The sequence below is a fragment of the Amphiura filiformis genome, chromosome 3 (genome assembly GCF_039555335.1).
Source record: "Amphiura filiformis chromosome 3, Afil_fr2py, whole genome shotgun sequence".
In the NCBI taxonomy this organism is placed as follows: domain Eukaryota; kingdom Metazoa; phylum Echinodermata; class Ophiuroidea; order Amphilepidida; family Amphiuridae; genus Amphiura; species Amphiura filiformis.
Genome location: NC_092630.1, coordinates 25,411,532 through 25,417,830, shown reverse-complemented (window position 1 = coordinate 25,417,830; position 6,299 = coordinate 25,411,532).

The following is a 6,299-nucleotide window of genomic DNA, read 5'->3' as shown; positions in this document are numbered from 1 at the left end:
TAAATTTTGACAGAATACAGTTTAAAAGTTAAAATAGACTAAAAGGAAGATGAAAGATGAAGGCCTATCGGTATATTTTGAACAAGGGGCGGGCAACGTGATCCCCTTCCCTCGTTTAGTATGGCAATATTTATAAGAAAAAGTTAACAGTGTGAGAAAAAGAACTGCTCATTTCTGACTGACTTATGAAATTGCGATTGCTTTTACTGTTCATTTATTGTAACAAAAAAGAATAACTATTGTATGTATGGTTTTGATACGTGTATGTCGGGGTGTGTATGCAGAGAGGGATATCAGGCAAAATCGCTGCCAAGTCATGTGTCACTACCTTGCTTCTAGAATTACTTTACCATGACAATAAAATTTACAAAATAATGCTAAAATGGTTCAAAGAGTGAGTTAATTTTGGTCTCAAACAAACCAAAAGGAATACACGTACATCACAAATTTAAGCCAATTTCCCTCCAGTATTTCTATTTAGCTGCGGCACGTTGTTTGGTATGTAATGAGACATCCGTGTACTGATGTCCTTTCGTGCGGTTCCTGGTGCTCCACAGCATATTCAATACCATTGGCGTCAGTGAGAGCAGTGGTATGATACTTAGAAACAGGAACGAAGCTGTGTAATTCCCGTACTTATCGTAAAGCCAACCTGTAGATTAAAACAATACATTATCATTCCCTTTTAGTTCAAATAGTTGCATTTGGTGCGTGCTTATAGTAAGATTAACATGCAATAACAATAATGTAGACAAATAATAGAAAAAAAATCATTTCACAAATTTCATGGTATGAAAGATAAATAGAGCAAATTTCAAAATTTGGATATAAGAAGAAAAAACAACGAGGGGCCTATTTGTCTTTCAGGGGACAAGAGAGAGTGAAAATAAATTAACAACATACGATATCCTGCGTACACCCTTAAGAATGGTAATATAATGCAATTTTTGTCAAATTGTAATTTTATTATTCTGTACTGTAATTATAAAATAATACTGTTAATAAATGCCAGGAAAGTTGTCTATCCATTTTGATAGAATGCAAGGTAAAATAATTTTGGTAAAATGCAAGAAAAGACAATTAGGCCTACTGAAGCTCTATGGAAGATTTATAAGAGTATTAAAGTTATATGATAATAATTATAAATTAGTAATTACAACAACAATACAAAACAAATTGTTGTTTTCCTACAAACACATCGAATTCACCCGAAACACATAATCACGTAACACATTGTGTCCATACGGGTCGTATGGGCACGGTAAATGCCGTGCTGTGATGGATATGCGGTATTACAGCATACGTATGGGCACGGTGAACCCCGTTGTCAAAATACGTAGTACGTATTTTAAATCTGTAACATGATTAATAACCCTCCCTAAACCTAAACCCTAAACCTAACCCTAAGCCCTAACCCTAAACCCTAACCCTAAACCCTAAACCCTAAACCCTAACCCTAACCCTAAACCATAACCCTAAAGCTAAACCCTAATCCTAAACCCTAACTCTAATCCCTAACCCTAACTCTACTTTTATCTTTTACTTTTTACCCCATAATTTCCCTCATTCTTCAAGCCATGCCCTCTTTCGGGGGCTAATTTATAGTTTAAGCTTGTTGGATATCAATATTTCGCGGTTAGTGCTTCTTTGTAGCCCTGCGGGGAAAACTAGTTGGATATCAATATTTCGCGGTTAGTGCTTCTTTGTAGCCCTGCGGGGCAAACTAGTTGGATATCCACATTTCGCGGTTAGTGGTTCTTTTTTTAACGTCACGTAACCACCCACAGCCAGCCCCATACCTCACTTCGATATTTAACTTATAAAAATAATAGTTTCCATATTCTATGGTGTCAAATGAATTTTAACCAACAGAGGGCGCTATCACTGTAATACAGAGTATCCATCCCAGCACGGCATTCACCGTTCCCATACGACCCGTATGGACACAGTGTGTTACGTGTACATATGTGTGTACTGGCTGATTTCAATTAGGTGTTTAGTTGGGGCATGGTAAATATTATGTTAAAATATAGGTTTGAATGCACAAATATTAATGTTTATTGAAAAAGATAGTATAGTTTAAACGGGACTAGACATAACATATTTTTATTGTTCATTTTGTCCAACCACAACGGACAGCATAATACTGACCTCTAACCCTAACCCTTACCCTAACCCTAACGGTAACAGGTTTTCAGGTTGCGGCCTATTATGGCTGCAAAAATAAATTACGCTCCTCAGTTATTAGGCCAATGATCTTAAAACAAATTACCTGATAAAAACCCGCTGCACAGAGATCCCAAAGCGAAGCCGACATAGTTCCAATTGAAAGCAGTCGTGTAAGCGTCTTCAGTGACGACAGTAGACAATTCCTTACACACGCAGCATCCACAAATGACATTCCCAACATTGAGCAGAAATGATGCCAAAGTAAATCCAATGTAACTATGCAAAGCAGACAAAAGTGGGTCTACGGCCAACGAGAAAAACACAAGAATGTTGGACAAAATAATAACGAGTTTAGTTGAGAAAACTTTGATGAGCAGAGGAAAAATACAACTTCCTACAAGATTACCAATTCCTCCAAAAGTAGCAATAGCTGATGAGGCATAGGGTGAAAACCCTAGATCTTCTGCGTGAGGTACTAGATATATCAACCATCCAGTAAAATAATAGCCAGTTGCAGTAGATATACACGTAAGTGAAACAAATTCGATATTAAGAAATAGATGCAGATCAAAAGCAGTTATTAACCTGGTAATGAAAGAGCCATGTTTTTCTTTTAGATATTTGCGCATGTGCCCATCTTTTAGTGCCAGATTATCAGCGTCTTTAGGGTGATTATCAGGAAGTTTGAGTCGTTCTGATGACTGATTACAGTAGCCAGTTACCAACTTGTTTGTTTTAGCGTCTTCGATGTTATTTTTGCGGCCAGGGAATGGATCACCCCTCTCAGTGTCTTCGTGCTCTTGGTCATCATCAATAACTTCACATCGTGAGTGTGGATCCTGTATAACCATGGTTACGGGTCTTAGTAACGCTCCACATACAACCATATTCGCAGTTAGGCTACCAAGAATCAATATTGTTCCTCGCCATCCGTAGACGTCAAGAAAGAACTGAGTGACGAGTGGCATTACAATAACACCAGCCCCCATACCTGCATGAGCGATGCCATTCACAACGTCAAAGTACTTGTCAAAATAGCCAGGTAATGCAGCAAATGCAACTGCTTCTGCGCCATATATGCAACCTAGGGAAATGAAAACGAAAATGGCAATTCAGCTGACAACTAAAATGAACACGTTGGCGACATCAGTGGCGTGCGCAGCACATTGACGTTCCCCAATCCCCCGAATGACCAACAAAAGTGGGGGGGGGTGGCCCCCTGCCGCCCCCCTTGCGCACGCCACTGGGCGACATTGTCCTCATTCTGCCTGATTGGGTCACGCGATAAAAAATTCCTCTAACAGTCACTTTACATTTTGAACACCTCTATTGCTAACAAAGATTTTCTAAATTTCTCTTTATTTTAAAAGAGCTCACTTGTCGAATTAGTTTAGAAACAAACAAACTTGACTAAGTTATTACATTCTTCATCGCTAAATTTGAAAAGACACCGTGATTCCACGTTGGACGTAAAATTCGTTTGAAATGTGATTGAGATCAACATTGCAGCATTCGTGTCAAGAATCTGTTCCCCTGATATTTACTATATAATTGAAACCAAATCACGGGCTTCTCAAATGTCGACCCTGTCTTGAAAGATCTCTAAACATAACAAGACAAGATCGACTACAAAAATAAATCTGGTTAGAAATATACATTTTCTTTCATTTTTCTCTCATTAGTTCGGGTAAAATTAAAAGAGAACACATCATTGTATCATTTTGTGAAACAAAATATAAATTTATTAAAACATTTAATTGCTTTTTATTACTTAAAATAAATTTCGCTCTTTCAGATCGGTCATTGAAAGACCATGGAGATGCTGACTACTGATAATAAATAAACAAATAAACAAAACAAAAAGCAAAGACAAATTAACTGACCTGTCACCACTAATCCCATAGCAAGCATTGATACAGTAGTTGCCATAGACCCAATGATTACACCAATGGATGCAAGCGAACCAAACAAGATTACAATAAACCGATGTGAAAACAATTTACCCAAACCAGACGAGAGTATACCTAAGTTAGAAATAAGATATAACAGAAATGTGAAAATTATATGGTTATGTATTCTCATAAATAAAAATGTACATATTTTTGAGCATATGGGATATCGAAAGGTCTGGCTGCAAAACGATATGCATACATGCACAGTTTCCACCTCGATACCCCTGTGTACACAAATTTGTCCAAGCACAATGAGTCTGGCAATGCATTGACCCTACACAGTCTGTGTTTACACTACACTATTTATTTGATATGGAAATAAATGATGAATGAATGAATGAATGAAAAGAGCTGTGTGAGCTTCTAGCTGTTGACTATAGTGGAAAATACGGCATCTGTGATTGGTTTGTCAAAACCCAGATACTTTCCTTCATCCAATCAGAAAAGATTATATATCGAACGAAAACTACCACTTCCGCTAATTTTTTTAAAAATTACGTCATCAGGGGTCCATTTCACTAAACTTTACGAAGCTTCGTAAGTCTCGAAATCATTCGTAACTTACGACGAGTCGTAAGTTCCATTTCACTAAACATACTTACGAATGGTACCCTTCGTAAGTAATAGGGATTTACTACAGGGACCCTTCGTAAAGTTACGCCTAGTATTGGGTATTCGTAACTTTACGAACGGTTACTTGAGTTACGAAGGGTTAAAAGTTTAGTGAAATAGACCCTGATGACGCAATTCAATGTCAATGTTTATAGCAAGGCGAATGTGGTACGGTATATCTGTTGAAAACAGCCTATTCACGCAACATTTTTTGACCAAGATGTAGATCCTTACAATATTTTGCAAATTTTATGTCATTAAATGAAAGAGCACACTTATATTGTCTATATACTAGAATCATTGCAATGAGTAATTTTTTCAATCCTCTTTTATTGCAAATGTTTTGCCGCCGTTATGGGGTGAATTTTTGGCAAAGTCTCTTTCTTGAACCTCAAAAATACCCATTTAGGGTGACAAACAATTTAGGAGACATACCGTAAACCGAATCTGATAATAGATTATCAGATTTAATACTCCATAATTAAACAGTCAACATTGGAGCTATCATTATTGAATGATTATTTTGTTGCATAGTTTAACATTGATAAGCATTGAACCATCATAGACGTAATAGGTCAATGTCACGTATACAATAGAGTTTATCACCATTTGTTTTTTCTTTATTATATTTTGTGACCTCATTAATCATTCCATAAACCATTAACAAACAACACAGGGACTTGTAGCTAAGAAATACATACGCTAGACATCCCACAATTTACATGATTTATTGATCTTCGCAGCCAGGATCAGCTCCCCGAGTGTAGTTTCTAGCCCAGGAGAATTTCAAGTTAACTAAATTTTTACACGAGGGCGTACTAACCACCCCAGGGTTCGAACCCGCCATAAATCAGTAACTGTTCGATTGTAACAAAAAGGTGATACAATATAACTCACATGCAATAGCTCCAAAGCCGGGTATTGCCGAAATAGCCAATCCTATTATCCACGTTTTAGTTGAAAATTGCTCACGGAGATCTGGTAATAGCACTCCTAGACTTTTCACTAAACCGGTCTCTATAAACAAGGCAGTAAATATACCAAACGAGACGAGCCATGCCCAACTACCATCTTTTCTTACTGTGGGCATATTGGAAAGCTTATAGTATCATTTCCCTAATGAATTCTAAAAGTAAGCTTGCGGAGTGAAAATTAACACGCATTGTACGATACAAACAATCATACAATGTACAATGCAAAGATTGCAAACTTGGTGTGTGCTGATGCGTTATCATGATCATAATCATGGTCAAAAGTAATAAACAAATACACAAAGTTCATCATTGGTCATAGAGCAGCAGACATAGCTTAAGTATGGACTTGACATTAAATATGAAATATTTCGTCAAGAATTGAAAAAGACTAATTTGATAGGGGTCTGCATAAACCAGTTAACTAATAATATTGATAATAATAATAATAATAATAATAATAATAATAATAATAATAATAATAATAATAGACTTGACATTTAATATGGAATATTTTTTCACAAAATCCAAGACTGGTCTGGAAGGGGTCTGCATAAACCGCACGGGCTAAATATTAATTGGGGGGTGTGTCGGG